The sequence below is a fragment of the Pipistrellus kuhlii genome, unplaced genomic scaffold (assembly GCF_014108245.1).
Source record: "Pipistrellus kuhlii isolate mPipKuh1 unplaced genomic scaffold, mPipKuh1.p scaffold_m20_p_1, whole genome shotgun sequence".
Lineage (NCBI taxonomy): Eukaryota > Metazoa > Chordata > Mammalia > Chiroptera > Vespertilionidae > Pipistrellus > Pipistrellus kuhlii.
The window spans coordinates 85,961,285-85,983,605 of NW_023425404.1; the positions used below are offsets into that span (position 1 = coordinate 85,961,285).

General features: G+C 43.6%; 1 protein-coding gene across 18 annotated transcripts in view; it reads left to right on the forward strand.

The window, feature by feature from the left end:
* Nucleotides 1-7,179: 7,179 nt before the first annotated feature.
* The window catches only part of CREM (cAMP responsive element modulator), a 96,398-nt gene continuing 81,256 nt past the window's right edge, over nucleotides 7,180-22,321 (forward strand). For 3 of the 18 annotated variants that reach the window (XM_036454449.2, XM_036454460.2, XM_036454536.2), the window contains exon 1: nucleotides 7,187-7,470. The gene's annotated coding sequence lies outside the window, so the exon portion shown is untranslated. Of the gene's footprint in view, nucleotides 7,471-7,573; nucleotides 7,946-22,321 lie in introns of those variants that run through there. The other 15 variants (XM_036454439.2, XM_036454458.2, XM_036454469.2 and 12 more) reach the window with 11 other exon arrangements.

Here is a 22,321-nt window from a genome sequence, read left to right on the forward strand (position 1 = left end):
CTCTCATTTATCTGTCTTTTATTTTGAATAATAATTGTACTTTTGAATGCCATCTAAGGTTATGGTCTTGCCCTATCCCCAGTGGTCTACCCTGTTTAGCAAGACAAATGCTGACACTGAGACTTCTTAGGAATGAGCCTTCCTAGCATCCTGGGACTCCATTATCTGACAAAAAAGTTGGTCATCAATGCATCCTTTGGATGCAGTGTGGATGAAAATAAGGCCACATTCTAACGTGATTAGTTCAGGGAAGGCCTGCATGGCAGTCTTGCAAACTCAAAGACCTAAAGTAATCACAAAGGATGGTCTAAAATTAAAATGTAATTAAAGCAGTGATGGTGGGTCGTCACCTCTTAGGCCATTATCTTCCCTAACAAGGTCAATCTTTACCGTAAGTGAGCTTGTCTTTTTGCATCTAAGATAACATATCCTTGAAATGTCAGGTTAACTTGTAAGTGCCCTTTATTCTGGACCCCTCAGGGCACAACCAAATGCCCTAAGCACCAGAACAGACACCACAAACTCCTTCATTATTGTTATCAAAATTGTTGACTATTAACTATCTTGTACGCACCCAATCATTTCACTTTTTATCCAATCCCAGAGGCTTTCCAGCTTTGCTTTCTCCCACCTTTCTAATCTATCACCAATGAATTTCATGTAACCCACCTATGTCTCCTCTTCTCATTGCAATGTATAAAAATAGGTGAAAAACCGCCATTCTCTGGAGCAGGGATCACTGGTGGTCCATGAGGTCCAAATGGTTGGGGTGACCACTGCTCTGGAGCATTATCCCAATCCATTGAGATTCTGCTTCTCGGCAATTGGTGACAGTTTGGCTCAAATAAACTCACAAAAACTCTTTACAGATTTCAATGTTTTACATTAACATTACCTGGTGTAGTCAGCATGATTCCAAAGAAGTTCACTGAGGACCAACCTGCAGAACAAGACCTGATGCTAGGATCCAGCAAGGAGCCTATTGAGCCTGCTGGTACCCTGCCTGTTGGGTGAACTTGGGTGAATTGTCTCTTGGATCCAGATCAAGACCTGATGCTAGGATCCAGCAAGGAGCCTATTGAGCCTGCTGGTACCCTGCCTGTTGGGTGAACTTGGGTGAATTGTCTCTTGGATCCAGATCCTTCCTTGCTTTTGGTAGAGGGTCTGACTTTATTTGAGTTGTATTTTAAAATCCTCAAGGTGGGACTAAAGTTATGAGTTGACAGAACCAAGGCTATAAGCTGAGACTGGAGGGAAAAAAATGGGTGGCTGGTTATGATTTTAGCTTTTCTTTAAAAAAAAAATATTTTATTGATTTTACAAACAGGAAGGAAGAGGGATAGAGAGGTAGAAACATCAATGAGAGAGAAACATCAATCAGCTGCCTCCTGCACACCCCTTACTGGGGATGTGCCTGCAACCAAGGTACATGGCCTTGACTGGAATCGAACCTGGGACCCTTGAGTCCACAGGTCGACGCCCTATCCAATGAGCCAAACTGATCAGCGGTAGCTTTTCAGTTGGAATTGCTTTCTGAAAGTCTGAGCAAAAAACTTTCGCTGTATAAATGAGAGCTGAACTCATTCAGCTCTGAAGATAAAGGGGGATATCCTCCCTGTTATGGAGCGAGTCCCCAAGAGATGGACCACTGAAGCCAATTTGATTAAGCCAGCAAGAATTTATCACAGATTTGAATCCAGGCTCAAACCATGGCTGACGCGTCAGCCGGCAAACACCCAGGTAAGAGCCCTGATGGAGGGGCAGTCCCTCCAGAGCGCTCACAAAAAAACACAAACACACACCTACCGCGGCCAGTCAGGCTCTCCGGATCAGGGTCCCTCATGGTTCTGGCTGGGGATCCCAGATGAATTTGTGATCCCCAAGGACCACCAGGGAGCCGAGTCCGATGCAATAAACAAAAGAGCCTTTTCCATGCTAGCATGGGCTCTGTCCCACTCACGCCGGCAGCATGGTGGAAGAGAGCGAATTTCGCCCAGTCCAGGGGTTTTACTCAGGTCGGTGATGTCACTGCTTCGACTAACCCTGATTGGCCCCTCAGGACAAAGAACTGGCCATCCTTATCTGTTCCTAAATCCTAAAGACTAAATTCTAAAAACTGGGGACAGCCCGCAGGGATGGTTCCCAGTCACACCCTGCTGGACATTGGAATGTGGCCCTATCTTGCCCATAATACAAAAGCAGAACTAAAGGTTATCTATAGTTTCTACCCCTGAAGCTACTGAGTCAGTGGGAGTCAATCTCCTGTAACTACCCTATTGTTTAAGTAAGTAATCGAAGGTCAAAGTCAGATAGCAAGGTTAAAATTCAAACAGCAGTTTTTACCCAAGTATGATTGCTACCATATTTCACTCCCTCCAGTCTGATTTTTGGGTATTCGTAGTTGACTAAGAATCTTTGTAGAAGTGTCAGGCGTGGATGGGTAAGATTTTAGCAGGTAAGTATAGAAAATTAGTGAGAAAATGGAGTGAAAAAGAATGGAAAATGTAATCTAGGGCTAAGAATGCAGGACTGAGTATTTCAGGAATACATTTTTAACAATAAAAACTCAACTTCTCTTTCTTGCTTGTAACATCTGGGGTTTTGCATGGCTTTCTCATAATCTGCAAACTCTAAGAGCCTTGAATAAATTTTTATCATTTATTTCTAGCAAAACCTCCAGACTCTTTTGAGTTTGACAAGTTGCTGATCATAATGTTAAGGTAAAAACATTCTAACCTGGAAAGAATTTTTGTTAGTTTATTTGAGCCAAACTGTCAACAATCGCCAGGAAGCAGAATCTCAACTTATTGAGATAGTGCTCCAGAGAATGGTGGATTTCACCTATTTTTATATGTTGCAATCGGAAGAGATGTAGGTGAGGTACATGAAATCCATTGATGATACCGTGTTTCCCCGAAAATAAGACATCCTCTGAAAATAAGACCTAGCGCATGGAAAGATAAGACATCCCCTGAAAATAAGACCTAGCGTAACTTTGGGAGAAAAAATTAAGACACTGTCTTATTTTTGGGGAAACAGGGTAGAGTAAACAGACGGGAGGAAGCAAAGGGGGAGAGGAACCTCTGGGATTGAATAAAGAGTAAAATGATAGACACATACTTATTTTACTTAGATGGGTATAGGATAGTTAATCATCAACAATTAACATGATAACAATAACAAAGAAGGAGTTTGTGGTGTCTGTTCTGGTGCTTAGGGCATTTGGTTGTGCCCTGAGGGGTCCAGAATAAAGGGCACTTACAAGTTAACCTGACATTTCAAGGATATGTTATCTTAGATGCAAAAAGACAAGCTCACTTAAGGTAAAGATTGACCTTGTTAGGGAAGATAATGGCCTAAGAGGAGACTACCCACCATCACTGCTTTAAGTACATTTTAATTTTAGACCATCCTTTGTGACTACTTTAGATCTCTGAGTTTACAAGGCTGCCATGCAGGCCTTCCCTGAACTAATCAGGTTAGCATGTGTCCCCTTTTGTCCACAATACAAAATGAGAATACTCTATAAACATACTGTTAGGGCAGAAATAGAATATTGGGGACTAGCTATAATTACCCTACCTAAAAAAAGAGTAATAGGCAATCTCTCTCTCTCTCAAAAAAAAAAGAGTAATAGGCAAATTAACCATCACTCTGCTCCACAAGCCACACCCACCAGACACAGCCACCAGCCAATCAGAGCGAGTATGCAAATAAACCCAATCAAGATGGCTACAGCCACAGAGAGCAGGAGGGAGGCATTTCCTTGGCAACAGAGAAAGCCAAGCTTTCTGCCTGCTCTTGCTGCCTAAGCCTTCCACTCAAGGCTACAAAGTTTCAATTACAGAAGGTAAACAAATCCAAGCAGAAACAACAAGCAGGAGGGTTGGCTTTGCTCCAGGCTACAAAGTTTCAATTGTAGAAAGTAAATATATCCCAGATACCAGGGTCTCTACTTGGGTATCTGGGGGACGTGGCTGGCCTGCAAACCACCACAGGCCCCTCACTCAAGCTGCCCCACACCCCAAAAGAATCCCCTCCTTGATCCGGGACACCCTTCAGGACAAACCAGCTGGCCCCCACCTGTGCACCAGGCCTCTATACAATCTAATAAAAGAGTAATATACAGCTGAACCGGTTTGGCTCAGTGGGTAGAGTGTCGGTCTGCAAACTGAAAGGTCCCAGGTTCGATTCCGGTCAAGGGCATGTACATTGGTTGCGGGCACATCCCTGGTGAGGGGTGTGCAGGAGGCAGCTGGTTGATGTAGCTCTCTCATTGATGTTTCTAGCTCTCTATCCCTCTCCCTTCTTCTCTGTGAAAAATCAATAAAAATATATATTTTTAAAAAAGAGTAATATGCAGATTGACCATCACTCCAACTCATAATATGGCTGCCCCCCTGTGGTCAAAGATCCTGCCCCCATGTGGACACAAGATGGCCACCACAAGAGGGCCAGCAGGGGAGGGCAGTTGGGAGGGACCAGGCCTGCAAGGGAGGGCAGTTGAGAGGGACTAAGCCTGCAAGGGAGGGCAGTTGGAAGTGATCAACCCTGTAGGGGAGGGCAGTTAGGGGTGGCCAGGCTGGCAGAGGAGGGAAGTTGGGGGCAAACAGGCTGGCAGGGGAGCAGTTAGGGGGTGATCAGGCTGGCAGGAAGAAGCAGTTAGGGGCAATCAGGAAGGCAGGCAGAAGCAGTTAGGGGCAATCAGGAAGGCAGGCCGGCGAGCAATCCTGGACTACAGGGAGCCAGCAGCCTTGGATTGTGAGAGGGATGTCCGACTGCCCTCGAGGGTTCCCAGATTGGAGAGGGTGCAGGCTGGGCTGAGAGACAATTCCCCCCTTCCCCAGTGCACGAATTTTGTGCACTGGACCTCTAGTCCTAATAATAAAAGCCTAATATGCAAATAGACTGGTGATACAACCAGTTGTTTGACGTGCACTGACAACCATGGAGCAGACGCTCAATGCAGGAGCTGCCCCCTGGTGGTCACTGCACTCCCACAGTGGGAGCGCTCAGCCAGAAGCCAGGCTCAGGGCGAATGAGTGCAGCAGTGGTGGCGGGAGCCTCTCCCGCCTCTGTGGCAATGCTAAGGATGTCCAACTGGGAGCTTGCCTCAGCTGTCAGTTGGATATCCCCTGAGGGTTTCTGGGCTGCAAGAGGGTGCAGGCAGGGCTGAGGACCCCCCGCTCCCTCTGAGTGCACAAATTTCATGCACTGGGCCTCTAGTCTATATAATAAAAGCCCAAGCAACCATCATGGTAAACGACCAGAACAATTGGTTGCTATGATGTGCACTGACCACCAGGGGCAGACACCCAATGAAAGAGCTTCCCCCTGGTGGTCAGTGTGCTCCCACAGGAGAGCGGCCATTCAACCAGAAGCAGGGCTTGTGGCTGGTGAGCGCAGTGGCAGTGGTGGGAGCTTCTCCTGCCTCCATGGCTCTGCTAAGGAGCAGTGAGCCGAGTGGTAAGGAGCAAACAGGCAGGTGTTAAGGAGTGAGGGATCCTGGACTGTAAGAGGGATGTCTGCTTGCTGGCTCACGGACATCCCCTGAGGTGTGCTGGATTGGGAGAGGGTGCAGGCCCGACTGAGGGACATCTCCCCCGCAACACACCTGTGCACGAATTTCATGCACCAGGCCTCTAGTAAGAAATATTAATCATGCTGTTTAACATGATTGTTCTGTTCTGATTAGAGAAAGCACATTCTAACCTGGCTGAGAGCTGTATGCCCTCAGACATGGGAGCTAACAATGGAATGCAGTCCATCTTCCTTTTACAAGAACTGCCTGTCATGGAAAGATTTACAACCTTGTGGATAAAACAATCTAGTCCTGGAGGTACACACCCTTTGCAAATCCCCAGCCCCTACTGACTATTATCCAGCCTTCTGCAATCCCCCCAGCCCGCATTGCCTGTAACCTGTAATCATTGCACTTGCCTACTTTCCCATGTGATCTTTGTCCCTCTAACCAATATAAGCAACTGGCTTTTAAGGAGGGGCTGAGCAGATTTTTGCGGATGACCTGCTGCTCTATCATAATGCTGGGCATTATTGGGATAAACCCTCATATATGATTTAACCCCGTCTCTGCTTAATTGGCTCAAGTAGTGACAGGCAGCCTGGACTCATTGATTGTCCAGTTATAATACTGTTCTTCTTTATCCCTGTTATATCATTTTAAAGTTTACTATAAATTTTACAGTAAGTGTATATATTAGAAACCAAAAAATCAGTTACTGTCATTTCTTATTAAGTGCTTGGATTATTCAGAAGGCCTTGACAACAGTTTCAAGCATGACACTTAACTGATTTCGTTTTTCTTGAATGTAAAGAGGCTTATTTTTAGGCTAAAAGCACTGCATTTTGAGGGCCCACTCTGCCTAAAGATAACTTAGTATGTTCCGAGTACACATACTAATAAATGGGTTCCTAGTTTACAAGCGCCTCATTTACAGTTCCAGGTTCCCAGTTGATGAAAACAAAACTATCCTCCCTTACAGGCAGAGGGTTTTCCTTGCTAGCACAGTCTTCCTCTCCACTGGCGCATCTCCCAGTGGGAGCCATGGCTGTTTCTCAGCCACAGATACACAGACCAGGCCACTACGGGGGAGGGTGTTGGGTGGCGGCGGCAGCAGACTGAGCATATGGGAGCGTTTCTCAGGAAGGCGCACGCTGTATAGCTGTGGGAGAGAGGAGACTCTTGAGATTCTGCATTTGCTCGTCCAGGCTGGAGAGACCTATAACGCGGATCTCAGCTTGGGTCAGCAACCACCAACGGGCTTGTATCCTGGTGATTGGCTTTTGGGCACGCGCGGTGAAAGCTTCCGGTTCCCTGCCTAGCTCGCCACTAGGTCTTTCTCCTCAGTCCCACACCGGTCTCTCTCCTTGCTCCGCCCCCTTCCAGGTCCTCCTCTTCACCCGAGGCCACGCCCCCTGGCCGATCCTCCTCTCCAACCTGAGGCCCCGCCCCCTGATCGCTCCTCCTCTCCACCCGAGGCCCCGCCCCCCGCCCGCTCCTCCTCTCCACCCTAAGGCCCCGCCCCCTGACCGCTCCTCCTCTCCACCTGAGGCCCCGCCCCCTGATCGCTCCTCCTCTCCAGCCTGAGGCTCCGCCCCTTGGCGCTTCTCCCTACCCCGTTCCATTTAATTGTTGGATTGTCAGCGCCGCACTCCCGCAGGCGGCCGGCAGGGGGCGGAGTTCGAGCTTGGATTTTTCTGCCGGGCGTCCCCCGGGAGGCGGTCGCGGAGCTGCGGAAGGGAGGGCGGGGCGCGCGCGCGCGCGCGGACGCAGTTCGTGCGGCTGCCGCGCTACTTTAGGTCGGATCAGTGGGGAGACCGCGGCTGCCGCATCAGAGCTGACGTGGACGACGTGGGGCCGCCGCCGGCGCCGCGCTGCTGGTTTGCGGTCCCCACCTCCTCGCGTCCGTAAGCAGTGACGAGGCCGCTACGTAAATCCCTTCGCGGTGGGTAAGTGGCGCGCCGGCCCGGACTGGAGACCCAGGATCTGGGACGCGGCGCCGGAGGCGGAGGCAGCGGGAGGAGGCGGGGCCGAGCCCGGGCCGGGCCGCGGGTGCGGGGCAGCGGGCTTTTCGGGGGCTCCCGGCTCCCGGCCCCGTCCGCTGCCCCGCCCGCTCCCGCCGCCTCCGCGGCGGCGGCCGGCGGCCGGAGCGGGGCTGCTCGCCGGCGGTCAGCCCGCCTCTGTGAACCCGGTTCGCGATGGGAAAGTTCCCGGAAAAGCCTTGCCCTGAGCGGTCCCCACTCTGAAAAGAAAGAGGAAGCACGAAGTCCGGACGCTGGTTTGGCCACCGCTGACCGCGAGTGGTCCCGGCCCTTGTTTTCTGTGCTCAGTTGGCAGATAAGTTAACGTTAGCCTGTTTCTTCGCCGAAACTTGAATCTGAGGGACATCGCCTCTGACTCGCTTTGAGCCCCAGACATGATCTGGTGAGATAACTGCGAAGAGCAAATCCGCCTTACAGCGCGGTTTTTCTTACTGTTTACTTTTCGTTTTTGTCTCTTTATGGCCAACTAGTAAGGCTCCCAGAACATAATGATCAGGGAATAGTCAACTTATTAACATAGCTCCTTATTCTACTGCCATTTCCAGTCCGCCGGAGCCGGGGTTTGAACACCTGCCTGTGTCCGCGCCGTCCGTTTCCGGCCAGAAGTCCTGACTCCGGGGTCCGCCCGGGAGTGGGACTAACACTGAGCCCCCAACACCGCGGTTTACCTGCGTGGCTTGCATAGGATTTATTTTTTTTTGCTTCATGTGTCGGGCCTGGAAGAGTGGAGCCCCTTTCCCATGACATAAAAGCCTAGATGCACAGCGATAGAGGTGCAGTTTGAAAATTGTATTAGATTACGTTAATGACTCATGTTCTCTTTTAGGTGCCGGTTTTCTCTCAGTCTTTATACTCTTTTTGGGTGACAAGCTGCTTTCCTTTCATAAGTCAGAGTAGTCTTTAAACCTTTAACTTTTCTTTCTCCAATGGAAGGCAAATTGCAAACAGTGCGTTTTGACCAGTGAATACTGTGTATTAAAAACTAGTGCTTAACTTACCCAAAGATAACTTTTAAAGAGATATTGAAACGGATGTGATCCTGGATGAGTAAACACTGAAAGCATTGTCATAGAAAGTGTTGATTATTACTTAAAATGTTTTTGTTGAATTTGTAAATAGATCAATGTTAACCAAATGTTTTCCCAGTGACTTTCTGGTCAACCTGGAATTGTTTTTGGCGAATGTGAAGCTGTAATTACTCCGTTTTGTGTACATATTTTTGTAAGAGTATATGAATAAATTTTTATTGGATGTGGAAACGCAAAGGAACTCTTGAATCGTTTTGTTTTTGCATTGTCCTGGAAGGGTAATGAAATTTACATCTGATGAATTTAACAAACTCAGACTCCATAAATTACTCTAGTTTCCTACTGAGGCGGGTCATTCCATAATTAAAACATAAGATTTGTTTAGAGTCATGGCCGTTACATAGAAAGTAGGGGATGCTATCTCTGACTTCCTGAAAGACACCCCTGGACCCAGTGCAGAAAGTGATTTGGTTAAGGCTAGTAGGATAGTTTGATAAATTTAAGAAAATAAGTGTTTGTTTATAGACTGAACTGTACATTAGACATGTACTGTATATAAGAAAGGTTAAAAACAGAATCATTTAGGGGTCTGGAATGATTAATTCAATTTACATTATTTCTAATGGGGAAATGATTATTCGGCTTTTGAACAAATAGCTTTTTTTAAATATATTCAATATATACATTTTTATTGATTTTTTACAGAGAGGAGGAGAGAGAGATAACTAGAAACGTCGATGAGAGAGAAACAATGACCGGCTGCCTCTTGCACACCCCGGGGATGTGCCCCCAACCAATGTACATGCCCCTGACCGGAATCGAACCCGTGACCTTTCAGTCCGCAGACTGAGCCAAACCGGTTTCGAATAGCTTCTTGAATAGCCTCCAGAAGGGATTAAGTTTGAAAACCGAGTTTCTACTATATTGGGCCTAAAAATTAAGCCAGGTTTATTGCTGAAGTGGGTAAAAAGCATTCAAATGTTCTGTTTTATTTAGATATAGACTTAAAGACAAAAACAAAAAACCTGAACGATGCAAACACTTAACACCTGAACCATTGATATTTGACATCAAGGAAATAAGCCTGAAATGTTGCCTTCTGTTAAGTATTTCTACTTTATTGAACTGGTGGATCCCATATATAAAAGTCAACTTTGAGAAAAGTTATTATGAATTGAATGTTTTTCACTATTTTTTAATACAAATATATAGATTATAAAAATGTAGATTTCAGGGAAAGTGTTTCTCACCTGTTTCACATAGGTAGATATAAACATTTAAAATTTTGTTAATTTCCTTTTAAAGAATACATAAGGTATTTAAAATACCTTTTACCATAGGAACTTCTCAATAAACAGTGCTGTTAAAAGTAAACACTTTAACTTCATGGGTTATCTTTTTTCTTTCTTTCTTTCTTTTTTTTTTTTTTGAATATCCAATAGAGAATAAGGGAGAATGAAGAGGAAAACCTAAGGATAACATTAATGGGAATTTATACTGATATTATTCATGATGATACTTTGAGTCTTATTGGTATAATTCAGTTATAGCAAAGTTTAAAAATAAAATATTTTGCACATTTCTTCACTGGCCTTCCTGGCAGTGTTGGAGGAAATGAAACAATTTTGAGGAAAAGCATTGGCTAGGAAGTTATATGGGAGTTTTGCTTAAAGGCTGTTTAAATAAACTGGCTCCCTAGTGTTGGACCGTGCTTGTCTCCTGGAAATCTTTCCAGCAACTCTTGTGTGAGGTTTCTTTGAAGCCTCCCAGTTCTCCTAAAATAGGAAGCCTCTTTATGCATATTTTTCTGAACAAAGTACAAAGCAGACCAATTAAATGTTAAAATCCTGTGAAATTTTGAAAGTTGGCTAATGTGATTCTAATTTTTACTTTGAGATTTTCACAAACTCAAGTTTCTTCAGTTATCTTAGTGAAGCTTTTTTTTTTTTCCAACTCTGCAGACTTAAAATTAGACAATCCTAACTCACAATGTCATAATCTCAGCCTCATTTTTTTCCCCCATTGAGTGCGTGAAAATATTTTTTTGTTTTTGTTTTAAATCTTCCTCTGAGAAAATAAATAAATAAAAAATAAATTAAAATCTTCCCCTGAGGATATTTTTTCCATTGATTTTTAAAAAAATATATTTTATTGATTTTTTTACAGAGAAGAAGGGTGAGAGATAGAGAGCCAGAAACGTCGATGAGAGAGAAACATCGACCAGCTGCCTCCTGCACACCCTCTACTGGGGATGTGCCCGCAACCAAGGTACATGCCCCTGACTGGAATCGAACCCGAGACCTTTCAGTACGCAGGCCGACGCTCTTATCACTGAGCCAAACCGGTTTCGGCTCCATTGATTCTTAAGAATGTAATGGAAGGGAGGGGTTTAAAGAGAGACATTGACATCAGAGAGACATTAAGTAGTTGCCCCCTGCATCCACCTGACTGAGGATGGAATCTAACAACAATGGAGATATGTGTCCTTGACCAGGAATCGAATCCATGACTCCAGTCCTTAGACTGAGGCTCTAAACACTGAGCAAACTGGCTAGGGCTGTTTTGTTTGGGGTTGTTTTTTGTTGTTGAGAGATGTTTTAAGAAGGATTTTTTTGGTAGCCTTGGTTATGATGAAAGCTTCTGGTTCTGCAATTGGGGCAGCTATATCTTGCATAAAGATCAATGTATATAAATGCATGACATAAAAAAAAAAAAAAAAAACAACAACAAAAACATTCAAACCTATAAAGAATTTTTGTGAGTTTATTTGAGCCAAACGGTCAACAATTGCCTGGAAGCAGAATCTCAACTTATTGAGATAGTCCTCTGGAGAATGGCAGTTTGGTTACATGAAATCCATTGGTGATAGATTAGGGAGGTGGGAGAAAGCTAAGTGGGGAAACCTCTGGGATTGGATAAAAGGTAAAATGATAGACACACTTCTTTTACATAGGTAGGTACAGGATAGCTAACAGTCAACATTTAACATGGTAACAGGGAATTTGTGGTCTGCACACTGGTGCCATTTATTGTACCCTGAGGAGTCCAGAAAAAGGGAAGTTACAAGTTACTCTAACATTCCACAGGTATGTTATCTTAGATCCAAAAAGACAATAGGCTCAGTAAAGATTGAAATTGATTTTTGTCAGGGAAGATACTGACCTAGGATATGACTACCATTATAAACTGCTTTTTAATTAAAAGATTTTAATTTCAGACCATCCTTTGTGGTTACTTGAGGACTGAGTTTGCAAGGCCATTATGCAGGCCTTCCCTGAGTTAGGTTAGCACATGGCCCCTTTTCATTTACATGCTACTCCTAAAATTGCTGGAGGAATTACATTTAACTTATTTAGGCATGTTTCTGCATCTAGAAAGGTACAGTATTGTTCAAATACACAAGATAGGATCAATCTAGGTAAGTATAACAACATTGTAATTAGTTTCTGAACTTTAAGGTGACTCAATTATCTTACCTACTCTTTCCCAGCTTTTCTGGTTAGTAGTCAATACATTGGTACATAGTGTATAGATAAATGTTTTGAATGTACTTCAACTGTAATGAAGCATGCCATTGAAACATAAAATTCTACAATGATTCTTGTCCAGCAAATAGCTCTCCTAAGAGATTTTAAACTTTATTGCCCTTCATGAAGTTAGTGGTAGCGTTGGGGGTGGTGGTGTTGGGAGTGTAGACCAGGATTATTTGAATTTATTTACTTTAAAAAATATGTTTTTGATTTCAGAGAGGGAAAGGGAGAGAGAGAGAAACATGAATGATAAGAATCATTGATCAGCTACTGCCCACACCCCCCCTATTTTGGATTGAGCCTACAACCTAGACATGTGTGCTGACCAGGAATTGAATTGTGATTTCCTGGTTTTAGGTCGACTCTCAACCACTGAACTTAAATTTATTTTTCATTTTCTCTTTTAGTTGTCCATTCTGGAATTGTTTGACTATGAAAAAGCCAAAAGCAGGCACCAAGTGGGGAATGAGTTGAAATGATACAGATGTAATCGAAGGGGAAGTTGGTGGGTTACAGGAAATCCATTGGTGTTAGGTTAGAGAGGTGGGAGAAAGCTCAGGAGGGCGGAACCTCTGGGATTGGATAAAGAGTAAAAGGATAGACTAGACCCAACTGTCAACAATTAACATGATAACAATAATATGAAGGAATTTGTGGTATCTGTTCTGGTGCCCAGGCACATTAGGTTGTGCCCCAAGGGGTCCGGAAAAAGGGAAGTTACTACTCAGATATTTCAAAGGTGTGTTATCATAGATGCAAAGAGACATCAGGCTCAGTTAAGGTAAAGGTTGATCTTATCAGTGAAGATACCAACCTAGGAAGTGACTACCCATCATAAACTGCTTTTTAGTTAAAAAGTTTAATTTCAGACCATCCTTTCTGGTTACTTTAGATCTCTGAGTTTACAAGGCTGCCATGCAGGCCTTCCCTGAGCTAGTCAGGTTAGCATGTGGCCCGTTTTGTCCACAATAGAATAAAAGGAAAGATAGAAATTAGAGACATGCAAGGAAAAAAAGGAAGGAAAAACAACGAAAAAAAAAGATCTTCTCACATCACACCAAAAAGACAAAAAACAAAACCCAAACTCACACACTCAAAGACCTTTGGGTCCACTATTTGTGGGGCTCACTCGATTTTGAGCCAATGTTGTCCTAGGCTGGCATCTTTCCTGACAAGGTCAGTTTTTACCTTAAAAAAATCTAAATATATCTATCTATCTATCTATTATCTATTATCTATCTATCGGGAGATATATATATATATATATATATATATATATATATATATATATATATTTTTTTTTTTTTTTTTTTTCCCATTGATTTGAGAGAGAAAGGGAGAGGAGAGACGGAAACATTAATGATGAGAGAGAATCATTGATTGGCTGCCTTTCAGGTGCCCCTAATAGGGATCAAGCCTGCAACCCATACACATGCCTGACCAGGAACCAGAAATTGAACCATGACTTCCTGGTTCATTGGTTGACACTCAACTACTGAGCCACACCAGCCAGGTGGGAATACCACCCTTTTAAAGTGTGGACCAAAGAACAAAGGACTAGATATCTAGGAGAAGAGGATTTAAGTGGTACCATTAAGAGGTCAAGAAGAGAGAACCAGAGAGATGGCAGCATGAGAAAAACAGCCTAATGTTGTTGACCTTAAAGATGGATGAAGGGGCCGAGGAATACGGGCAGCCTCGAGCCTAGCAAAGGCAAGGAAATGGATTCTTCCCTAGAGCCTCCAGAGAAACAACCCTGCCAACACCTTGATAAGCCTAGTGAGACCCATTTCACACTCTGACCTGCGGAATTGTAGGGTAATAAATTTGTGTTGTTTTAAGACAATAACAACAAAAGGTTAAAGGAGGATGAAATTTGGAGAGCAGGAAACGTGGTGGGAATGTTAAGGAAGATAGGGACTGAGAAGTATACTTTAGATTTGGCAAGCAGGCAGTCATTCCATGATGAATTTTTAGTATTTGGGATGAAACAATTCTCTGATAAGCCTCAGTCAGGGTCAGGTTTACATGATGGTCATTATTCTGGTAATGCCATCCCATGGCTATGGTAACAGGAAGCTATTATAGTACTCTCTTCAGTGCTGCTTGCCTTGGGGAATAGGAAATGAGTGGCTATTCCTGGACTTCACTGAATATCCTTTTCTACTTAAATTCTGAATCATAAGAATATGTTACTTATTGCCGAAACCGGTTTGGCTCAGTGGATAGAGCGACGGCCTGCGGACTGAAAGATCCCAGGTTCGATTCTGGTCAAGGGCATGTACCTTGGTTGCTGGCACATCCCCAGTGCGGGGTGTGCAAGAGGCAGCTGATCGATGCTTCTCTCTCATCGATGTTTTAAGCTCTCTATCCCTTTCTCTTCCTCTCTGTGAAAAATCAATAAAATATATATTAAAAATATATGTTATTTATTAAAAAATTAAACTAAAGAAAATATTTCCAAGAAAAATATAGAAATTAGCAGTTATGCCCTGGCGGGTGTGACTCAGTTGGTTGGGTGTCAACTCATGTACTGGAAAATTGCCAGTCAGGGCATGTGCCCAGGTTATGGGCTGAATTCCCAGTAGGGGGCATGCTGGAGGTAGCCAATTGATGTTTCTCTCTTTCACTTCCTTTCTCTCTCAAAATCAATAAAAATTCTTATAAAAAATTGCAGTTATTTCTTAAATGGTGTCTTGATCATCATTATTATTACAATAAAATCATTATTCTTTGTTTAATCATTTACCTCATTAGATTGCAGGCTCCTGGAGAGCAAGGACATTTTGTTATCTGTGTTTCTGATGCCAAGCACAAAGGCCTATATATCATGGGTGCCATATATATAATATTTTAATCTTCATCTAAGGATACTTTCCCATTGATTTTTAAATAGAGTGGAAGACTGAGAGAAATATCAATGTGAGAGAAACACACAGATTGGTTGCCTCCTGCATGCGCTTCAAGGAGGGTCTGGGCCAGGGAGGAGCCTGAAACCCAGGTATGGGCCCTTGACTGGAATTGAACCTGGGACCCTTCAGTCAGCGGGCTGATACTCTATCCAGTGAGCCAAACCCGCGAGGGCCCAGATTACTATGTAATAAATAAGTGGTGCTTGCCACAATTTTTATGGAAGATGAAATATCCCCATGTAAAATGTCATAATATTGCCAAAACCGGTTTGGCTCAGTGGTAGAGCGTTGGTCTGTGGACTGAAAGGTCCCAGGTTCGATTCTAGTCAAGGGCATGTATCTGGGTTGTGGGCACATCCCCAGTAGGGGGTGTGCAAGAGGCAGCTGGTCGATGTTTCTCTCTCATCGACGTTTCTATCTCTCTATATCTCTCCCTCTCTGTGAAAAATCAATAAAATATATTTTAATAAATAAATAAAAATAAATAAAATGTCATAATAAAATGGCAACAGTTGAATCTAAAACTCAAATGAACAAATCTAATGAGCAAAATAAATTTTGTTAATAAAATAGGATCAGAGGCATAGTTTAATCTGAAGGAGTGGCACCAGGTATGCTTTTTGGTCATGTTGTAGGTAGTGTGGTTCATATGCCCTACCATCTATTGTCCTTGTACTGGACTAGGGGGTAGGTGTGGCAAAAATAACCATTGCCATAGTGACCTTAGTTAAGTGGGGCAAATTCAGTTCCAGAATTTGGGATGGTGTACCACCACCCTAGAGGGGACCACTCTGGAGGGAACTCTGAAGGGACATGTCTGTGACTAAGCACCACTATTGCTGGATAGATGCCTAAGAGGTACTTCTGGATGTGCACTTTTGTCCTTTGCAACCCTAAAATAAGGGCTCCCAGATATCCTTTTATCTTTTTTTCTTTGCTAATTTTACTTCATTCAGCATCCCAAAGGCATATTTTAAAAATTTATTAGCCCTAGCCGGTTTGGCTCAGTGCATAGAACATCAGCCTGCAGACTGAAGGGTCTCAGGTTCGATTTCGGTTGAAGGCACATGCCTGGGTTACAGGCTTGATCCCCATTAGGGAACATACAGGAGGCAGCCAATCAATGATTTTCTCTCATCATTGATCTTTCTATCTCTCTTTCCCTCTCCCTTCCTCTATGAAATCAATAAAGAAATAATTTTAAAAATACATATTAGTAAAAAATGAGTTTAATTGCTAGAGTGTCTAAAACAGTTCTTTAATAGATTGAAGGAGATTTTAATTTTTTTGTTAAAAATATTGTGGATGGGCCAAAACCGGTTTGGCTCAATGGATAGAGCGTCGGCTTGGGGACTTAAGGACCCGGGTTCGATTCCGGTCAAGGGCATGTACCTTGGTTGTGGGCACATCCCCAGTAGGGGGTGTGCAAGAGGCAGCTGATCGATGACTCTCTCTCATCGATGTTTCTAACTCTCTATCTCTCTCCCTTCCTCTCTGTACAAAATCAATAAAAAATATATTAAAAAAGAAATATTGTGGATGGGCTGGAGGGGATTAATGGGGGACAGGGGGAAGGGGACATATGTAATACTTTTAACAATAAAGATTTAAAAAAAATTCTGTTGTTGAGTTTTATAGATATCTCCTTTCCCCCCCATCATTGTCCCCCTCCAACCAGTTCCTGCCCTACCCCCAGCCTTCAGCACCCTATTGTCTGTGTCCAATAAGAACTTTGGTTAGCCGAAACCAGTTTGGCTCAATGGATAGAGCGTCGGCTTGGGGACTGAAGAGTCCTGGGTTCGATTCTGGTCAAGGGCATGTACCTTGGTTGCAGGCATATCCCCAAGAGGGGTGTGCAAGAGGCAGCTGATCGATGACTCTCTCTCATCGATGTTTCTAACTCTGTATCTCTCTCCCTTCCTCTCTGTACAAAATCAATCAATAAAGTATATTTTATATAAAAAAAAGAACTTTGCCTAATCTCTTCCTGCCACCCCCCTACCCACCCCTACCTTTCTTCCCTCTGAGATTTGTCAGTGTTTTCTAAGCTTCTATGCCTCTGATTCTATTTTATTCACCAGTTTATTTTGTTAATTAGCTTTCATTAGTTTATTTTGATTTTGATTTAAAAATTTTTTTTAAATATATATTTTATTGATTTTTTACAGAGAGGAGGAGAGAGGGATAGAGAGCTAGAAACGTCGATGAGAGAGAAACACCGACCAGCTGCCTCTTGCACACCCCCTACCAGGGATGTGCCCGCAACCAATGTACATGCCCTTGACCGGAATCGAACCTGGGACCTTTCAATCCACAGACCAACGCTCTACCACTGAGCCAAGGCTTATATTGATTTTTAGATTCAATTGTTGATAGATATGTATTTGTTACCATTTTATTCATATTTTTTTCTCCTCCTTCTCTCTTGTTTCCTCCTCCTCCACTTCTTAAAGAATACCCTTCAACATTTCATATAATACTGGTTTGGCAGTGATGAATTCCTTTAGCTTTTTCTTATTTGTGACACTCTTTATTTGACCCTCAATTCTAAGTGAGAGCTTTGCTGGGTAGAATAATCTTGGTTGTAGGCCCTTATTATTCATCACTGAATATTTATGGCCTGCAAAGTTTCTGTTGAGAAATCAGCTCACAGTCATATAGGTGCTTCCTTGTAGGTAACCAACTGCTTTTTCTTTTGGTACTTTTAAGATCCTCTATTTGTCTTTAATCCTTGGCATTTTAATTATGATGTATCTTGGTGTGGGCTTCTTTGGCTTCCTCTTGTTTAGGACTCTCTGTGCTTCTTGGACTTGTAAGTCTACTTCTTTCACCAAGTTAGGGAAGTTTTCTATCATTATTTATTCATTAGAGGCCCGGTGCACAAAATTTGTGCATGGGGTGTGTGTCCCTCAGCCCAGCCTGCATACTCTGTAATCTGGGACCCCTTGAGGGATGTCCCACTGCTCGTTTAAATGGGCACTATTGAAACTGTGTAAACTATCTTTATTTCAGTTATTGTATACTTAATTTCTGACTGGTCCTTTTTCATGTCTTTGACATTCTCACTAAGATCCTTGAAAGTCTCATTAAGATCCTTGGGTAAACTTATAATCATTGTTTTGAACTCTGTATCCAGTAGTTTGCTTGCTTCTATTTCTTTAATTTGTGACATGTTTCTTTGTCTCTGCATTTTGACTTGCTTCCCTGTATTTGTTTCTATGTATTAGTTAAAGCTGCTATGTTGGTAGACTGGCCTATAAGGCCCAGTGACTTAGCCTCCCCAGTCACCTGAGCTGGGCACTCTAAATGCACCCCGGTGTGGTCTGTGTGCATAGTCATATAGTTGAGCCTTGATTGCTGTTGATGTCACTGGGAGGAGTTGACTTTCAGGCCAATGGCTGTTTGGAACATCTGTGACTACAGTAGGAGAGCTGCTCTGCAGGGAACACCGCTATGGAGCAGGACTTGCTTCATTGGGGTTTTGGTGCTCACTGAGTTTGCCCCTTGAATATGTTGCTTATGGATGTGTAGAGTTGTATTCTGCTATGATCTGAATCTGTCCACCAAGTTCACTGGCTCTGTGACCTCCAGGGAGATGCAAAGTTAGCCACTGCCTAGGGCCACACTGTAGGAACTACAGAGGGACCTGCAATTTGCTATTTGTATTGAGCTTGGAGGTGCCAGGTGAATGACAAGGAGGCTGCTGGAATCCCTGGTGAAGCAAAGCAGGCTGGTGTTAGCTGGGTCTTGAGCCTTTTCTGATGGATTTGGGGCATGCTGTAACTTGTTGAGAGATTTCAGCAAAGTCTGAAGCCTGGGCCAGGACAGGCCATTCATATGGAAAAGCTGTTGCAAACAATTTGGGAGGGGCTGCAAATTGGATGGGGCAGGGTCTAAGGGAATCCCCAAGGTGGAGCAAACATGTGCTCCAGACAGATGGAGCCTCAGATATGCCTGCCAGTCAGCCCTGCAACAGGGGAGGTCAAAGCACGGGAACAATGCCCCCTGTCTGGGAGAAAGCTGTCCCCAAGTTCCTGCCCCAATGTCAGACAATCCAGTTCCTCCTGAATGTTTCTGGGTCTCCTGGTGCTGGAGGTCAGAAGAAGCCGGATTGTGTACCTTTGAGTGCAGGCTCTTTAAGAGGAACACCAAGTATTCCAGCAGCCTCCTTGTCACTCACCCACAATCCCCACTGGTTTTTACAGCCTATAGTTTCAGGGACTTTTCTTCTCAGCTCTGGAACCTTGTGCTTGTGGTCTGGTGTGCAACTGGGACCCTTTGCTTCTCACAGGCAGCATCTGTAGCAGAGATAACATGATTAAAAAACAGCACATATGAGAGAAACCAAGATGGCGGCATAAGGTAGACACCTAAATGCAGCCTACCACAACAAATTTGAATTTAGAACTGGAAAACAGGGGAAACATTGCCCTGAAGTGCCAGACGGCTGGCTGAGAGGAGGCTCTGCCATCTGGGAAGGAGAGAGAAGGCACGCTGAACCTCAGGAACTGTGAAGGTGCGGTGAACTGCGCGCAAAAAGGCGGCCGCCAGACTTCCTTGCTGGCTTGCTTGCGGAGAGTGGAGAGGGCGGGCCGAGTTCACTACTGGCTTACTCCCTGTGTGTGGAGAGGGCGGACAGCTAATGTGCATGGCTAGATTTCTTGTTCGGGAGGAAAACAGAACCACCCTATTGCTCTGATAGTCGGCCCCAGACAGGGAGAAGCCAGAATGTCAGGCAGTGGGCAGCGATCTCTCAGAGGTGTGTAAAGCCAGCAGTCATTACTGTGGGACTCAGAAACCAGACCCTTGTAGGGAGGGGCCGAATAAAGCTTGTTTGCACCCGAGACACCGCCCCATCCAAGCAGAGCACAGAAGCCCGTTCAGTGGCTAGCTTTCCCATTCGCCGCGAATAGGACTCTCGTAGGGAGGGACAGTCTGCGCCTATACCAAATAGACACACGCACCTGCAACTAATCTTGCGGAATTCACCAAAGCTTGTCTGTGCCACTCTGAGACTCCGCCCCATCCAAGCGGAATACAGAAACCCTCCTACCTGATACACTACTGATCCTCATAGCCAATTGGCTTGGAGATCAATGCTTCCCAGTGATACCAACAACTAGGAAGGCTTAACAACAAGACTGCACACACAGCCCACAAAGGGCTACACCAAGCCTGTCCACCTCACGTAACTGGGAGGCTGACCCACTGAACCAAATAGGACACCTTAGCACACAGAGCTACCCTACCAATTCAGGGAAGCTGTGAAAATGCAGAGACAAGGAAGGAAACAGATTACAAACAAAAGAAATGGAGGACAAGAAGCGACTGGATATAGAGTTCAAAACGACACTTATAAGGTTTTTCAAGAATTTTCTAGAAAAGGCCGATAAAAAAACACACGAGACTTATGAGGATATGAAAAGGGATGAATTAGAAATAAAGAATACATTATCTGAAGTAAAAAATATTATACAGAGTCCTAAAAACGAATGGAAGATCACAAGAATCAAGTCAAAGATTTGGAACACAAAGAGCTAGAGGACACTCCTCTACAGAAGCAAGAAGATAAGAGAATCCAGAAAGTTGAAGATAATGTAAGAAACCTCTGGGACAATTTCAAACGAACCAACATCAGAATTATGGAGATCCCAGAAGAAGAGAGAGGGCAAGATACCGAAAACATACTGGAAGAAATAGTGACAGAAAACTTTCCCCACCTGGGGAAAGAAATAGACTTACAGAACCCCAAACAAAAGGAATCCAAAGAGGACCACACTAAGACACATCATAATTAAAATTCCAAGAGCAAAAGACAAAGAGAATATTAAAAGCAGCAAGAGCAAAGCAGGTCGTTACCTATAAAGGAGCTCCCATAAAATTGTCAGCTGATTTCTCAACAGAAACCATGCAGGCCAGATGGGAATGGCAAGAAATATTTAAGGTGATGAATAACAAGAACCTACAGCCAAAAATACTCTACCCAGCAAAGCTATCACTCAGAATCGAAGGCCATATAAAGAGCTTCACAAATAAAAAAAAGCTAAAGGAGTTCATCACCTCCATACCAGAATTATATAATTGTTGAAAGGGGTTCTTTAGGAAGAAGAAGAAGATATAAATAAAAATTATGAACAACAAATAAGTAACTATCAATAAGTGAAACTAAAAGCCACGGTAATTAAAAAACCCGATGAACAATATTAACTGATGAATATAATAGAATTAGAGGTATGGAAGGAGAGTGGACTGACGATTCTCGGGAAAAGGGGAGTGGGGGGTGCGGGAAGAGCCTGAACATAAACTGTGCACCTATGGATGAGGACAATGAGGGGTGGGGAAAGGGCAGAGGGTGAGGTGGGAATCTGGTGGAGGGGGGCAATGGAGGGGAAAAAAATGAGGAACATTTGTAATATGAACAATAAAGATTTATTAAAAAAATAATAATAAAAATAAAAAACAGCACATATGAGTATTGGACTAGTCCAGCGGTCGGGAAACTCGTTAGTCATCAGAGCCAAATATTAACAGTACAAAGATTGAAATTTCTTTTGAGAGCCAAATTTTTTAAACTTAAACTATATAGGTAAGTACATTGTTATTAACTTAATTAGGGTACTCCTTCAATCGCACTGTATGTTTGTGCCCACACGTGGTATTTTGTGGAAGAGCCACACTCAAGGGACAAAAGAGCCGCATGTGGCTCATGAGCCGTGGTTTGCCGACCACTGGACTAGCCCCATTCATTGCTTCCAACCCTCCTACCAGTTTTAATGTGTTTCTCCTCTATTTGTAAGACTTTCATTCAGCCATCTTTCAGGCAGTTCTGAATGATGGTTTTTCTGTATTTTAATTGTAATTTTGATGTGGTTGTAAAGGCAGCAAGTATAGGCATTTACCTATGCTGCTATCTTACTTCCTCTCGAAGGAGATTTTAAATAAACATTAATATTTTGTTTGGAATTAAAATTCTTTGCCAAAACCCAGTTTCAGATTTAAGGTAAATGTAAAATGGTTGACAAATTTGTTGCAGTGGAGTGAAATTTAAGAAGATGATTTGTCTTGGCTATATAGTTCATTTGGTTAGAGTGTCATCCCAATACATCAAGACTGTAGGTTCGATTCCTGGTTAGGACACATATAAGAATGAACCAAGGAACCAATAAGTGGAACAACAAATTGATGTTTCTCTCTCTATCCCTCTCTCACCCACTCTCCCTCCCTCTGTCTCTCCCTTTCTCATATCCTTCCTCTCTCTCTTTCTAAAAATCAATAAAAGAGCCGAAAC